This window comes from Arachis ipaensis, chromosome B5 (genome assembly GCF_059453495.1).
Source record: "Arachis ipaensis isolate K30076 ecotype BB chromosome B5, ASM5945349v1, whole genome shotgun sequence".
Classification (NCBI taxonomy): domain Eukaryota; kingdom Viridiplantae; phylum Streptophyta; class Magnoliopsida; order Fabales; family Fabaceae; genus Arachis; species Arachis ipaensis.
In genome coordinates this window covers 135,408,694-135,425,883 of record NC_142440.1, presented here as the reverse complement: position 1 = coordinate 135,425,883, position 17,190 = coordinate 135,408,694, and the positions used below count along the sequence as shown (strand labels likewise).

General features: G+C 39.2%; 1 non-coding gene across 1 annotated transcript; it reads right to left on the bottom strand.

Moving 5' to 3' along the window:
- Positions 1-16,319: 16,319 nt before the first annotated feature.
- On the bottom strand, positions 16,320-16,427 carry LOC148565878 (small nucleolar RNA R71). The gene has a single exon (XR_015884820.1). It is a non-coding gene; the product is annotated as a small nucleolar RNA R71 (small nucleolar RNA).
- Positions 16,428-17,190: the final 763 nt, after the last annotated feature.

Here is a 17,190-nt window from a genome sequence, read left to right as displayed (position 1 = left end):
GGAAGGTGGAATCTGCCTTAGCGGGAGCGTGGACTCTGGAAACAAAGCTTGAGTCTTCAGTCAAGGCCAACTCCAAGTATAGGGATGAAGTGAAGCTACTTAGGGAGCAACTGGCTGCCACTGAGGAGAGGGCCAAGGCGGCCGAGGAGAAGGCTAAGGCCGCTAAAGAGAAAGCCGAGAGTGCCGAGGAAACGGTGAAGACTGATGACGCTTCCGTGGCATGTCTCACCGAGCAGGAGCTTACTTTGGAAAGCCAGCTTAATGCTGCTTAGGGTCGGGTGGTCGCCTTAGAGAAGAAGCGTGATGAGGCTCTCTCTTCAGCCAAGATTGCTCAGAATGAAGCTGTTGAGTTCAAGAAGAAGTATAAGGACACCATTAAGAAGGAAAAGAATGCTATCTTGATGACCGAGGAGGCTCTAAAGGCACAAGTAAAGCTCCTGGCCCCCGAGTTTGACACCTCCGCCGTTGGCATTTTCGAGACCATCAGGGATGGCAAAATTGTTGATATACCGAAGAAGTGATTTATGTACTTTTGTAACTCATGTACTTTTGTGACTTGTAGTCTTTCCTTATAATCTTGTCAAACTGTTTGAATTTGTTCGCCGTTGGTTTGATGATGTGTTTATTTCCCGTCTTGTTGGCATTTAATTTTCCTTATTTTTTTACCGTTTATTGGCATTAAGTTATTTGTTCATGAACGTTTCGTCGTTTAGCTGGTAATTCATGGAGCCGGGTTATGGCCTTTACCGTTTTAACAGCCGCACGTTGTGGCGTTTGTCGCTTTTGGTTTCCCCGGGGTGATCAGCCCCGAGACTGTTTATTCGTTATGGTGCCTTACTCAATAACAAGCAGTGTGAAAAGCAAATAATAATAAAGGGGTGGCGAGTAGCAACGGTAACTGATTTGAATGTAACATGATAGCAAATATGACAAGTAAAAACTGACAAGTAATTCGTCATAAAGCATTCTTACTAAATTGGCGAGTCTATTCTATGAGTAGAATCTTCTCAAGTTACTCGCATTTCACGTTCTCGGGATTTCCATGCCGTCTAACCATTTTAACTTATAGGCGCCCTTACCAATCACCTTTTTCACCCTGTAAGGGCCTTCCCAGTTGGCCGTCAGCTTTCCTTCCCCGGGTGTCGGGACCCCAACATCATTGCGCCTTAGGACCAGGTCGTCCCGCTTGAATTCTCTTTTGAGCACCTTGGCATTGAAGCGCAGGGCCATTCTTTGCTTTAGTTCCATTTTTGATAGATGGGCCATCTCCCTTGCTTCGTCCACCAAGTCCTTTTCCATGGCCTCTTCGACTCCCCCTAAGAGTAGTCGTGGGCTCAGCTCCCCGACTTCCACTGGTATTATTGCCTTTACCCTATACGTGAACCGGAAAGGCATTTTCCCGGTGGCCAATTGTTGGGTTGTGCGGTAAGACCAGAGGAACGAGGCCAGTTCATCCGCCCACGCTCCCTTCTTCTGGTCGAGTCGCCTTTTGAGGCCCTGCAGGATGATCTTGTTTGCAGCCTCCACTTGTCCATTGGTCTGGGGGTGCTCTACTGACGAAAACTTTTGCTTTATCTCCAAACCAGCAAGGAACTCTCCAAATTTTTTATCGGCGAACTGCGTCCCGTTGTCCGAGATGACAGCTTCTGGGAAGCCGAATCTTGCTATTATCTGTCTCCATACGAACTTTCGACAATTCGCTGAGGATATGCTGGCCAATGGCTCTGCCTCTATCCACTTTGTATAGTAGTCAATCGCCACTATCAGGTACTTGACTTGTCCTGGCTCGACAGGAAGGGTCCTAATAGGTCAATTTCCCATTGTGAGAAAGGTCGGGAAGTCGTGAGAAAGCTAAGTTCAGTTGTTGGTGGTTTGTGGAAGCTGGACTTTTCCTGGCATCTCTTGCACCTTCTCACGAACTCCTTAGAGTCCGCCATCAGGGAGGTCCAGTAGTATCCGGCACTGATGAGCTTCCTAGCTAGAGCCTGATGAGCGGATAATTTATACCATTTTGGTATTATTTTTACATAGTTTTTAGTATGTTTTAATTACTTTTTATTATATTTTTATTAGTTTTTATTCAAAAATCACATTTCTGGAATTTACTATGAGTTTGTGTATTTTTCTGTAATTTCAGATATTTTCTGGCTGAAATTGAGGGACCTGAGCAAAAATCTGATTCAGAGGTTGAAAAAGGACTGCAGATGCTGTTAGATTCTGACCCTTCTGCACTCGAAGTGGATTTTCTAGATCTACAGAAGCCCAATTGGCACTCTCTCAATTGTGTTGGAAAGTAGACATGCTGGGATTTCCAGCAATATATAATAGTCCATGCTTTGCCCGAGATTTGATGGTCCAAATTGGCATCCAAAGCCAGCCTAAAACTTCCTGGCGTAAAAAACGCCCAAACTGGCACTAGAATTGGAGTTAAACGCCCAAATTGGCACCAAAGCTGGCGTTTAACTCCAGGAACAGCCTATACACGAAAAATCTTCAATGCTCAGCCCAAGCACACACCAAGTGGGCCCCGAAAGTGGATTTCTGCACTATCTGCACTTAGTTACTCATTTTCTGTAACCCTAGGTTACTAGTTTAGTGTAAAAACTACTTTTAGAGATTTATTTTATATCTTTGGAATCATATGTAACTTTTTTCATCTTTTCACATTTGGAGGCTGGCCTCACGGCCATGCCTAGACCTCTCTTCTCTTATGTATTTTCAACGGTGGAGTTTCTACACCCAATAGATTAAAGTGTGGAGCTCTGCTGTTCTTCATGAATTAATGCAATTACTACTATTTTCTATTCAATTCACGCCTACTTCTTCTCCAAGATATACTCTCGTACTTAATTCAGTTAAGTCAGAATGAAGGGGTGACCCGTGACAATCACCCAATCTTCATTACTCGCTTAGCCAATATCCGCGTGCCTGACAACCACAAAGCGGTCTACATGATGTTCAACGTAGTCATTGGACGACAGCTGGAGTATATTCTCTTGGATATCTAATACACGGACCGAGTCCGTGAGATTAGTATCTTCGTGGTATAGGCTAGGATAATTGGCAGCATTCCTGGGATCCGAAAAGTCTAAACCTTGTCTATGGTATTCCGAGTAGGATCTGGGAAGGGATGACTGTGACGAGCTTCAAACCTGAGAATGTTGGGCGTAGTGACAGTGTGCAAAAGGATCAATGGATCCTATTCTGACGCTAGCGGGAACTGACAGATGATTAGCCATGCGGTAGCTGTACCTGGTATTTTTCATTCGAGACAAAAAATTCGACAGTTGATTAGCCGTGCAGAAATCGTAGAGGACCATTTTCACTGAGAGGATCCTACAGCTTGCCATGGAAGGAAGTAACGCATGATTGGAAGAAGGCAATAGGAAAGCAGAGGTTCAGAAGCAACAAAGCATCTCCAGATGCTTATCTAAAATTCCCACCAATGAATTACATAAGTAACTTTATTTTATTTTATGTTTTATTTATCTTTTAATTATCAAAACTTCATAACCATTTGAATTCGCCTGACTGAGATTTACAAGGATGACCATAGCTTGCTTCAAGCCGACAATCTCCGTGGGATCGACCCTTACTCACGTAAGGTATTACTTGGACGACCCAGTGCACTTGCTAGTTAGTTGTGCAGAGGTGTGAAAAGTGTGAATCACGATTTCCCACTACCAAGTTTTTGGCGCCGTTGTCGGGAAATTATTCGAGTTTGGACAACTGACGGTTCATCTTGTTGCTTAGATTAGGTAATTTTATTTTATGTTTAAGCTTTTTAATTTTAGTTTTCGAAAAAAATAAAATAAAATAAAATACAAAAAAATGTGTTCTTCAGAATTTTTAAGAACGAATTCTAGAGTTTCATAAGATATGTTGAAGCCTGGCTGGCTGTTTAGCCATGTCTAATCTTTTAGACCGAGGCTTCCACTTCTCATTGACATGCTTGTATGTTTTATGCTAAAGCTTAGCTGGCTATTTGGCCATGTCTAATCTTTTGGACCGAAGCTTTCACTTAAAGCTTGGCTGGCCATCTGGCCATGTCTAATTCTTTTGGACCGAAACTTTAGACTAACATTGCATGATTCCTGAAATTCTTATTAAAAATTTTGTATCCCTTTATTTTCTTTTTCCAAAATAATTTTCGAAAAATACAAAAAAGAAAAATTTAATAAAATCATAAAATCAAAAATTTTGTGTTTCATGTTTGAGTCTTATGTCAAATATTAAGTTTGGTGTCAATTGCATGTTTTAATTATCTTAAATTTTTGAAAAATATATGCATTATGTTCTTCATGATCTTCAAGTTGTTCTTGATGATTTTCTTTGTTTGATCTTTACATTTTCTTGTTCTGTGTCTTTTCTTGTTTTTCATATGCATTTTCAAATTATTAGTGTCTAAACATTAAAAATTTCTAAGTTTGGTGTCTTGCATGTGTTTCTTTTCTTAAAAATTTTCAAAAATATTTTCTTGATGTTCATCATGATCTTCAAAGTATTCTTGGTGTTCATCTTGACATTCAAAGTGTTCTTGCATGCATTACTTGTTTTGATCTTAATTTCTTATGTTTTTTGTCTTTTTGTTATTTTTTCTTTTCTCATTAATTCAAAAAAAAACCAAAAATAATATCTTTCCCTTATTTTACTCATAAATTTCAAAATTTTGGGTTGATTTAGTCAAAAGTTTTAAATTTTAGTTATTTCTTGTTAGTCAAGTCAAAATTTCAAATTAAAAATTCTATCTTTTCAAATCTTTTTCAAAATTCAAATCTTTTTCATCTTTCTTTCATGTTTTTGAAAATCCCAAAATTAATTTTCAAAATCTTTTTCTTATTTTTATTTCATGATTTTTGAATTAATTGCTAACATTTAATGTTTTGAGTAAAAAAATTTTCAAGTTGTTACTTGCCTATTAAGAAAGGATCAATCTTCAGATTCTAGAATCATATCTTTTAATTTCTTGTTAGTCAAGTAATCAACTTTAATGTCAAAAATCAAATCTTTTTAATTTTCTTTTCTAATCTTTTTTAAAATGAATTTCAATCATCTCTTTTTCAAAACTTAATTTTAAAATCTTTTTCTAACTTCTTATCTTTTTAAAAATTGATTTTCAAATCTTTTTCAAGTAACTACTTGACTTTTTGTTTGATTTTAAAAGTTTACTATTTCTTATCTTTTTCAAAACCACCTAACTACTTTTCTCTCTCTAATTTTCAAAACGAAGTTGCTAAACAAGCAACTGAAAAAGTGTCAACAGTCAACAACATCACTTACAAAATAAAAAAGTTCTAAAAAGCCCACAAGTCGGGAAAACTACACAAACAGTTAGAAAATTCAGTTAACATCAGAAGGCTTCTCGGCAGCATCAACACGAGGTGAAGGCGGGCGAGTCTGAATGGGCACAGCATCCACGGTTCCATCATCCCGATTCAAGATTTGACAGTCAGGATCCGACACGGGGTGACCGACCTCAGCTGAAGGAACTACAGAAGTCGACACCACAGAGGCTTTGGGAGGAGGCACAGAGGGAGAGGTTCAACATCATCGTCATCAGGGTCGTCAGGGACAATCTTGCCATCCTTCACAACATTGTCCAAACTGAAGGAAGCAAGGTCAACCTTGGGTGCAAGAACTCGAACCTGCTCCTTCAAGTTCTCATAAGCAGCATTAACGCTGCCTACAAGGTGACCCTGGAGCTCGGCATAATCAGCCCGGGCCAATTCCAGTTCCTCCCTAAGATGCATTACCTCACGATAGAATGTGACATAGCTCTCCTTGTGCCTCAACGCTGTATCTTCAGCCAACCTCACTGAAGCTGCCAAGGCAATAGAACTAGCCTTTTTCGCCCTCCAGCTCCTTTTCTAGCTTGGTCACCTTCACTTGAAGCTCCTCCTTCAAACCCTTCATCCTATCAAACTCCTGCTAAGCCTCCTCCATAAAAGCTTTGGTAGCATGAAGAGGGAGGTCTTGGGCCGTGCGGTACAGGGCAGCTCCTATATGTGCCATCCTAATGCTACTCCGAGTAATAAAATCCAGATGGCGAAGGAGAGAGATGTCGTCAGTAGGGATGGTTCCATAAGGACCAATCTACTGATCTACAAACTCAATCGCGTCAAAGTTAGGGGCATCAAGGTTGAAAGGCTCAATTGTTTTTTGTTTTTTGTTTGGAGGAGCACCAGAAGTAGCAACAGAAGCTTGAGGAAAATCAACCAAACGAGCCCGGGGAGTAGGGACTACCTTCCTCGTCCCCGGTGAGCTCGGTACGGCCGGCTTCGACTGAACCTGGGACGATCCCTCCTCGGCCGCCTTGGCCGAGACGTTTTGGGCTGCAGTAGCTTTCCTCGCCCTTTTGAAAGCCTTCATAGATTCATTATTTTTAATCATCTCTGCCAAACAAAACATCACAGCAGGAAACCAAGTTACAAATAAAAAAAAGAGCTCGTAAAGACATAAACTCGACAAAAAGAGGAAAGACAAAATTGAACACTACCCAGCTCATCTTGGAGGAGTGAGGGGTCCCCTAAGAATTTATTGGTATCAAGATAGGGAGGCTTCCCCCAATTCTCCTCCAACACAGTCACAAAGGCCTGCTCGACCTCGTCCAACATCTCCCAGGAATACCTCAACATAACAACGTTTTTTTGCCACTCTAAAGGAGAAGTGGGCTCGTCATTCTCATCCAGAAAAAAGGGACGAGCTCCTTCAACAGCTCGGACCTTGAAGAAATAGTTCTTAAAATCACGAAACGACTCGTCATACATAGAAAAAACTTTCTTCCCTTGCGAAGCCCAGAAAAAAACCCAGGCAGCCTTTTTCTTCACTACCCCAGGTTTTGTCAAGACAAACAAATAAAAGAAAAGGGATTGCGAGGCAGGGACATCAAATTCACGACACAGCAATTGAAAGATCTTTATAAAATCCTAAGAGTTGGGGTGAAGTTGGGATGGAGCTACATTGCAAGACCACAACAGGTTGGTCTCAAAAGGAGTAAAAGGAATGGTGATGTTCATCTGGCCAAAAAAAAATCATATGCATAGAAAAAAGGACGGTCTCCAGTAACTCGAGTAGAGAAACAAACTCTCTCTTCAGGAGTGGGAGGTACAAGCTCATAATTCTTTTCCTCACTACCACTACTACAAACCCTATGAAATTGTCTAAGCTGCTGACAAAATTCAGAATCAACCAAAGAAACACTCAAAAGAACCATCGAATCCACCCAATCAGCCATGCCCTCAGGGACTTGGGAAGATGTCTCAACAATGTTCTTGCGAGAAGACATGAAGTCAACTAGTCCTACAGCAAGAAAAGAAGAAAATAGATTACTAACCCAAACATCTCGAATAAAGTAAAAAACAAACCATATCAGAATAGCTCGGACAAGCATGACACAGAACAATACAAGTAACAAAAGGAAACCCCGGGACCCACACTAAAGATCCAGGGGAACCTTTTGGAGGCAAGTTATGGAACAAGGACTCAGGGAAACCTACAAGTCTACGTCTCTACACGTCTTAACAGGAAGATAACACTTTGAGAAGAAAGCCACGAGCTACAAAGCCGTCAAAATAACTACCTCCTAAAATTCACAATCGCAGACGGGACTACCAAGCAACGAAAGTATCAAGAAGAAGTCATCAAAGACGCCACCTTTTTCAGAAAATAAACACCCCAAACAAACAAAGTTCACGAAGAAAATCAAAACGAGCCACTAGAAAAAATCGTCACTTTCTACAAAGGTTCATCAGTAAATTCATCAACATAGCAAAAACCATCAAAAGGAGCAACCTTTTGGGTAAAGTAAACAGGTTCATAAAAACCAGAAAAACATGCAGCACAGCGACAAGCGAGCACGACGGCGCAAAAAGATTCAAGCTTTCCAAAACATGCATTCAAGCAAAACCAAAACTTTACCAAAAACCGAAGGCAAACCAAAAGAAGTAAAAAAGCAGAAAGAAGAACCAACCTGAAAAAAGGAGAAAGCTTCGAAGGAAATCGAGGACGGAAAGATAAAATCCGGAATCGCCTTTCAGAACAAAGAAAGCATCAACAATCACCAAGCAACGTCACAAGGAGAAATGCGAAAAGGCAAATTTCAGACGAAAACAGAAAGAGAGAAAGAAAAGGGGGAAGTTACAGCAAAAAAACAGAGAAGAAAAACCATTTTTGCGAAAAAATCAAAATGAACGAAGAAACATAGCATTAAAAGAATTAATGAGGTTATTAAACCCTCGCGCATTCCCAAAGCAAGGAGACGCGCATTTTCAAAAGAATAAAATTCAAAAGAAAACGTTCTGCATTCAAAGGAGAACTCTACAGAGAAGGAGTCGACAAAATGCTCGAGTTCGGCTTCACTAGAAAAGGATCGAAGTCCTAAAACTAAGAATCGACCTCAAAAGAAAGACCGAGCTCGAGCAGGGGCACTGTTCATACCCTGGGTCAAGCTGTCCGACCCGGGATGTGTAGCGACAAGGCAACCGACCTCTTCAGGTCAGACTACCCGACCTCTCCTTAAAGAGCTCGGCCAAACTACCAGGAAAGCCCAGTAAAGGGCCCAAATAGAGGAACACGACCCAAATCCTAAGGCAGCCCAAGCCTACAGAGAGAAGGGCGGTTCCCTTGAGGATAAGCTGACCTCACCCAAAGATAAGATAAGATAAGATAACTAACTTATCTTATCTAAAAAGGTCACTCCACACTACTGTAAATATACTGGAGCACCCAAGTATAACTCATACTCTGATTCTACTAAAAACCTGTTTAATACCCATGCTAACTTAAGCATCGGAGTCTCTTGCAGGTACCCCCACCCTCCGGTGACGAAGGATCAGCAGTGCAGCCAGTCCAACAAGTCAGACACGACAGCTCCGGCCGCCATCCACCAGCCGGACACGTCATCTCCGACCAGGACAGAAGATCTCGTCCGAGATCGACCTACAGTTTCAGGTAACCCCCGGAACAGTGATCATGGAGAGGAAGTATGAAAAGCTTCTCTCAATACAGAGTCAAACAGAGCCCCCACACTCAACTTCTAAGTTTGGTGTTGGGAGGCCACCATTAAACTCTGAGTCTATGTGAAGCTCTCTAAAGAGCTCACTGTCAAGCTATTGACATTAAAGAAGTGCTTATTGGGAGGCAACCCAATGTTATTCTGCAGATGCTGTTTAACTATATTTATTTATTTTCTATTGTTATTTTATGTTTTCTTTAGGTTGATGATCATGTGAAGTCATAAAAATAGCTACAGAATTAAAGCAAAATGAAAAACAGCATCAAAAATAGCACACCCTGGAGGACAGGCTTACTGGCGTTTAAATGCCAGTAAGGATAGCAGAATGGGCGTTTAACGCCCAGCCTGGCAGCATTCTGAGTGTTAAATGCCAGAATGAGCAGCATTCTGGGCGTTTAACGCCAGAAAAGGGTGTTTGGCTGGCGTTAAACGCCAGAAAAGGGCAGCAGACTGGCGTTTAACACCAGAAAAGGTAGCAGAGCTGGCGTTTGATGCCAGAATTGGCACACAGAGGGTGTTTGAATGCCAGAATGGTGTAGGGAGCAGAATTCCTTGACACCTCAGGATCTGTAGACCCCACAGGATCCCACCTACCTTACCTCTTCTTTTCTCCTCTTCACACCTTTCCATAACACTCTTCCCCAAATACCCTTGACCAATCACATCAATACCTCTTCCCCAAACACCATTCACCTATCAAATCCTACCCTCTTCCCCATATCCTCTTCACCACTCACATCCATCCGTCATAAACCCCACCTACCTCACCATTCAAATTCAAACCATTTCCCTCCCAAACCCACCCCTTCATGACCGAATCCCCTCTCTCTCTTATCCTATAAATACCCCTCCTCACTACCTTCATTTTCACACATCATACACACCACTACCCCCTTGGCCGAAACCACTATTACACCCCATCTCCTCTATTTCTTCTTCTTCTACTCCTTTCTTTCTTCTTTTTTTCGAGGACGAGCAAACCTTTTAAGTTTGGTGTGAAAAAAGCTCTGCTTTTCTATTTTTCCATACCCATCAGTGGCACCTAAGGCCGGAGAAACCTCTAGAAAGAGAAAAGGAAAGGCAATTGCTTCCACCTCCGAGTCATGGGAGATGGAGAGATTCATCTCAAAGGTCCATCAAGACCACTTCTATGAAGTTGTGGCAAAAAAAGTGATTCCCGAAGTCCCCTTCATGCTCAAAAAGAGTGAATATCTGGAGATCCGACGTGAGATTCAAAGAAGAGGTTAGAAAGCTCTCACCAACCCAATCCCACAAGTCAGAATCTTAATGGTTCAAGAGTTCTATGCCAATGCATGGATCACTAAGAACCATGATGAAAGTATGAACCCGAACCCAAAGAATTGGCTCACAATGGTTCGAAGGAATTACTTGGATTTCAGTCTGGAAAATGTGAGGTTAGCATTTAACTTGCCAATGATGAGAGGAGATCCTCATCCATTCACTAGAAGGGTCAACTTTGATCAAAGGTTGGACCAAGTCCTTAGGGACATTTGTGTGGAAGGAGCTCAATGGAAGAGAGACTCAAGAGGCAAGCCAGTTCAACTAAGAAGGCTTGACCTAAAACCTGTGGCTAGGGGATGGTTGGAGTTCATCCAACGCTCTATCATTCCTGCTAGAAACCGGTCTGAAGTTATAATAGACCGGGCTATCATGATCCATAATATCATGATTGGAGAGGAAGTAGAAGTTCATGAGATCATACCTCTAGAACTCTACAAGGTGGCGGACAAGCCCTCTACTTTGGCAAGGTTAGCCTTCCCTCTTCTCATTTGTAACCTATGCAATTCAGCTGGAATTGTCATAGAGGAAGACATCCTCATTGAAGGAGACAAGCCCATCACTAATAAGAGGATGGAGCAAACAAGAGAGCCCACTCATGGACCTCAACAAGAGTATGAGAAAATTCCTCATCAAGAAATCCCTGAGATGCCTCAAGGGATGCACTTTCCTCCAGACAATTATTGGGAGCAAATCAACACCTCTTTAGGAGAATTAAGTTCCAACATGGGGCAACTAAGGATGGAGTACCAAGAGTACTCCATTATCCTCAATGAAATCAGAGAGGACCAAATAGCCATGAGGGAGGAGCAACAAAAGCAAGGAAGAGACATAGAGGAGCTCAAGCACTCCATAAGATCTTCAAGAGGAAGAACTAGCCGCCATCACTAAGGTGGACCCGTTCTTTAATTTCCTTGTTCTTATTTTCCTGTTTTTCGAATTATATGCTTTATGTTTTGTCTATGTTTGTGTCTTTATTACATGATCATTAGTGTCTAGTGTCTATGTCTTAAAGCTATGAATGTCCTATGAATCCTTCACCTTTCTTAAATGAAAAATGTTTTTATTTGCATAAGAACAAGAAGTACATGAATTTCGAAATCTATCTTGAAATTAGCTTAATTATTTTGATGTTGTGGCAATACTTTTTGTTTTCTGAATGAATGCTTGAACAGTGCATATTTTTTATATTGTTGTTTATGAATGTTAAAATTGTTGGCTCTTGAAAGAATAATGAAAAAGGAAAAATGTTATTGATAATATGAAAAATCATAAAATTGATTCTTAAAGCAAGAAAAAGCAGTGAAAAGCAAAAGCTTGCGAAAAAAAAAGAAAGAAAAAGAAAAAGCAAGCAGAAAAAGCCAATAGCCCTTTAAACCAAAAGGCAAGGGTAAAAAGGATCCAAGGCTTTGAGCATTAATGGATAGGAGGGCCCAAAGGAATAAAATCCTGGCCTAAGCGGCTAAATCAAGCTGTCCCTAACCATGTGCTTGTGGCGTGAAGGTGTCAAGTGAAAAGCTTGAGACTGAGCGGTTAAAGTCGTGGTCCAAAGCAAAAAAAGTGTGCTTAAGAGCTCTGGGCACCTCTAACTGGGGACTCTAGCAAAGATGAGTCACAATCTGAAAATTTTCATCCAGTTATGTGTCTGTGGCATTTATGTATCCGGTGGTAATACTGGAAAACAAAATGCTTAGGGTCACGGCCAAGACTCATAAAGTAGTTGTGTTCAAGAATCAACATACTGAACTAGGAGAATCAATAACACTATATGAATTCTGAGTTCCTATAGATGCCAATCATTCTGAACTTCAAAGGATAAAGTGAGATGCCAAAACTGTTCAGAAGCAAAAAGCTACTAGCCCCGCTCATCTAATTAAGACTAATTGATGAGCGGATAATTTATACGCTTTTTGGCATTATTTTTACATAGTTTTTAGTATGATTTAGTTATTTTTTAGTATATTTTCATTAGTTTTTGAATAAAAATTACATTTCTGGACTTTACTATGAGTTTGTGTATTTTTCTGTGATTTCAGGTAATTTCTGGCTGAAATTGAGGGACTTGAGCAAAAATCTGATTCAGAGGCTGAAGAAGGACTGCAGATGCTGTTGGATTCTGACCTCCCTACACTCGAAGTGGATTTTCTGGAGTTACAGAAACCCAATTGGCGCGCTCTCAATTGCTTTGGAAAGTAGACATCTAGGGCTTTCTAGCAATATATAATAGTCCATACTTTGCACGAGTGTTAATGATGCAAACTGGCGTTCAAACGCCAACTCCCTGCCCTATTCTGGAGTTAAACGCCAGAAATAGGCTACAACCTGGCGTTTAACTCCAAAAAAAGTCTCTACACATGAAAGCTCAATGCTCAGTCCAAGCACACACCAAGTGGGCCCGGAAGTGGATTTCTACATCATTTACTTATCTTATGTAACCCTAGCTACTAGTTTAGTATAAAAACTACTTTTAGTGATTTATTTCACATCTCTGGTTAGTCTTTGACTAATTTTATGTTCTGAGATCACGTTTAGGGGACTGGCCATTTGGCCATGCCTAAACCTTCATCACTTATGTATTTTCAACGGTAGAGTTTCTACACACCATAGATTAAGGTGTGGAGCTCTGCTGTTCCTCATGAATTAATGCAAAGTACTATTGTTTTCTTATTCAATTCAAGCTTATTCCTATTCTAAGATATTCGCTTGCACTTCAACATGATGAATGTGATGATTCATGACACTCATCACCATCCTCAACCTATGAACACGTGCCTGATACTCACTTCCGTTCTACCTTGGATTGAGCGTTTATCTCTTAGCCTCCATTCCGAAAGATCGGAGTCTTCGTGGTATAAGCTAGAATTATTGGCGGCTATTCTTGAGATCCAGAAACTCTAAACCTTGTCTGTGGTATTTCGAGTAGGATTTGGGATGGGATGACTGTCACGAGCTTCAAACTCGTGAGTGTTGGGCGTGTGACAGACGCAAAAGGATCAATGGATCCTATTCCAACATGATCGAGAACCGACAGATGATTAGCCGTGCGGTGACAGCACATTTGGACTATTTTCACTAATAGGATGGGAAGTAGCCATTGACAACGGTGATGCCCAACATACAGCTTGCCATGGAAAGGAGTATGAATGATCGGATGAAAGCAGTAGGAAAGCAGAGGTTCAGAAGGAACAAAAGCATCTCCATACGCTTATCTGAAATTCTCACCAATGAATTGCATAAGTATCTCTATCCTATTTTATATTTTATATCATAATTATCAAAATCCCATAACCATTTGAATCTGCCTGACTAAGATTTACAAGGTAACCATAGCTTGCTTCAAGCCGACAATCTCCGTGGGATCGACCCTTACTCACGTAAGATTTATTACTTGGATGACCCAGTGCACTTGCTGGTTAGTTGTATCGGAGTTGTGAAAAAGAATTTGAGATTATAAACGTGCGTACCAAGTTTTTGGCGCCGTTGCTAGAGATCACAATTTCGTGCACCAAGTTTTTAGCGCCGTTGCCGGGAATTTTTCGAGTTTGGACAACTGACGGTTCATCTTGTTGCTCAGATTAGGTAATTTTATTTTAATTTTAAGCTTTTTATTATTTTTATTTTTGAAAAAATTTCAAAATAAATAAATTAATTAATTAATTATCCTATGGCTTCAGAATTTTTAAGAATGAATTCTAGAGTTTCATGGTGATATGCTGAATCCTGGCTGGTTGTTAAGCCTTGTCTAATCCTTTGGACTGAGGTTTCAACTATCATTAGAAGAGCTTCTTTGTCTTTCTCAGCAATTTACTTTTGTATGTAATGATTTGCTAAAGCTTCACTGGCCATTGGCTATGTCTAGTGTTTTGGACCGGAGCTTTCACTGAAAGCTTGGCTGGCTAGTAAGCCATGTCTAATTCCTGGACCGGAGTTTTAGACTAACATTGCATGATTCCTGGAATTCTCATTAGAAATTTTGAAATCCTTATTTTTCTTTTTCCAATTAATTTTCTAAAAATAAAAAAAATTAATAACATTATAAAACTAAAACTAATTTTGTGTTTATTGTTTGAGTCTAGTGTCAAATTGTAAGTTTGGTGTCAATTGCATCTTTTTTTTTTATTTCCTAAAAATTTTTGAAATTCATTAATGGTGTTCTTCATGATCTTCAAGTTGTTCTTGATGATCTTCTTTGTTTGATCTTTGCATTTTCATGTTTTGTGTCTTTTCTTGTTTTTCATATGCATTTTCAATTTGTTAGTGTCTAAACATTGAAAATTCCTAAGTTTGGTGTCTTGCATGTTTTCTTTTCTTAAAAATTTTCAAAAATAAGTCTTGATGTTCATCTTGATCTCCAAAGTGTTCTTGGTGTTCATCTTGACATTCAAAGTGTTCTTGCATGCATCATATGTTTTGATCTTAAATTTTTATGTTTTGCATCATTTTTATGTTTTTCTCTCTCCTCATTAAAAATTCAAAAAAAAATATCTTTTCCTTTTTCTTCTTATAAATTTCGAATATTTGAGTTGATTTTTTTAAAATTTTTTCAAAATTTAGTTGTTTCTTATGAGTTAATTCAAATTTTCAATTTAAAAATTTCATCTTTTTCAAATCTTTTTCATTTTTTTTCATATTTTCAAAAATTCAAATTGATTTTCAAAAATCTTTTTCTTATTTTATTCCATATTTTTCAAAATCTTTACTAACAATTAATGTGATTGATTCAAAAAATTTTTGAGTTTGTTACTTGCCTATTAAGAAAGGTTCAATCTTTAAATTTTAGAATCATATCTTTTAGTTTCTTGTTAGTCAAGTAATCAATTTCAATTTTGAAAATCAATTCTTTTTAATTTCCAATTCAAATCTTTTCCAAAATGATTTTCAATCATATCTTTTTCAATTTCAATCATATCTTTTTCAAAATCAATTTCAAAATCTTTTCTAACTTCTCACCCTTTCAAATTTGATTTTCAAATCTTTTTCAATTAACTACTTGACTTTTTGGTTTATTTTTAAAAGTTTTCTATTTCAATCATATCTTTTGTTTGTTTTACTATTTCTTATCTTTTTCAAAACCACCTAACTAATTTTCTCTCTCTAATTTTCGAAAACTCCTATCCACTTTTTCAAAATTCTTTTTAATTAACTAATTGTTTCAAATTTTAATTTTAATTTTATTTTTCTTTTTAATTTTCGAATTCTAACTAAATTTTAAAATAAAAACAAAAATATTTTTCCTTTTAGTTTAAATTAAATTCGAATTTTCTCCCCCCTCTCTCATCTCCTTCTATTTATTTATTTATCTACTAACACTTCTCTTCTACTCATAATTCGAACCTCATCTTCTTCTCTGCGTTCAAGTTTTTCTCTTCTCCTTCTTCTATTCTTCTCTTCTTATACTCACATAAGGAATCTCTATACTGTGACATAGAGGATTCCATATTTTCTTTTCAGTTCTCTTCTTTTTCATATGAGCAGGAACAAGGATAAGAACATTCTTGTTGAAGCTGATCCTGAACCTGAAAGGACTCTGAAGAGGAAGCTAAGAGAACCTAAAGCACAACTCTCTGGAGAGAACCTGACAGAAATTTTCAAAAAAGAAGAAGACATGGGCGAACCTAATAACAATGGTGGAGATGCAAGGAAGATGCTTGGTGACTTTATTGCACCCTCTTCCAACTTCTATGGAAGAAGCATCTCACTCCCTGCAATTGGAGCAAACAATTTTGAGGTTAAGCCTCAATTAGTTTCTCTAATGCAGCAGAATTGCAAGTTTCATGGACTTCCAATGGAAGATCCTCATCAGTTTTTAGCTGAATTCTCGCAAATCTGTGACACTGTCAAGACCAATGGAGTTGATCCCGAGGTCTACAGGCTTATGCTTTTCCCTTTTGCTGTAAGAGACAGAGCTAGAACATGGTTGGATTCACAACCTAAGGATAGCCTGAACTCTTGGGATAAGCTGGTCAGTGCTTTTCTTGCCAAATTCTTTCCACCTCAAAAGATGAGCAAGCTTAGAGTGGAAATCCAAACCTTCAGACAGAAGGAAGGAGAATCCCTCTATGAAGCTTGGGAAAGATACAAGCAACTGATCAAAAGGTGTCCTACTGACATGCTTCCAGAATGGAGTATCGTAAGTATATTCTATGATGGTCTGTCTGAGTTGTCAAAAATGTCATTGGACCATTCTGCAGGAGGATCTCTTCACGTGAAATCCCTTGTAGAAGCTCAGGAACTCATTGAAATGGTTACAAATAACCAGTTCATATATACCTCTGAGAGGAATCCTGTGAATAATGGGACGCCTCAGAAGAAGGGAGTTCTTGAAATTAATACTCTGAATGCCATATTGGCTCAGAACAAAATATTGACTCAGCAAGTCAATATAATTTCTCAGAGTCTGAATGGATTCCAAGTTGCATCCAACAGTACTAAAGAAGCATCTTCTGAAGAAGAAGCTTATGATCCTGAGAACCCTGCAATAGCAGAGGTGAATTACATGGGAGAACCCTATGAAAACACCTATAATCCTTCATGGAGAAATCATCCAAATTTCTCATGGAAGGACCAACAGAAGCCTCAACAAGGCTTCAATAATAATGGTGGAAGAAATAGGTTTAGCAATAGCAAGCCTTTTCCATCATCTTCTCAACAACAAACAGGGAATTCTGAACAGAGCCATTCTGGCCTGGCAACCATAGTCTCTGATCTATCCAAGACCACACTAAGTTTTATGAATGAAACAAGGTCCTCCATTAGAAATTTGGAGGCACAGGTGGGTCAGCTGAGTAAGAAGATTACTAAAACTCCTCCCAGTACTCTCCCAAGCAATACAGAAGAAAATCCCAAGAGAGAGTGCAAAGCTAAGTAAATCTGATTCA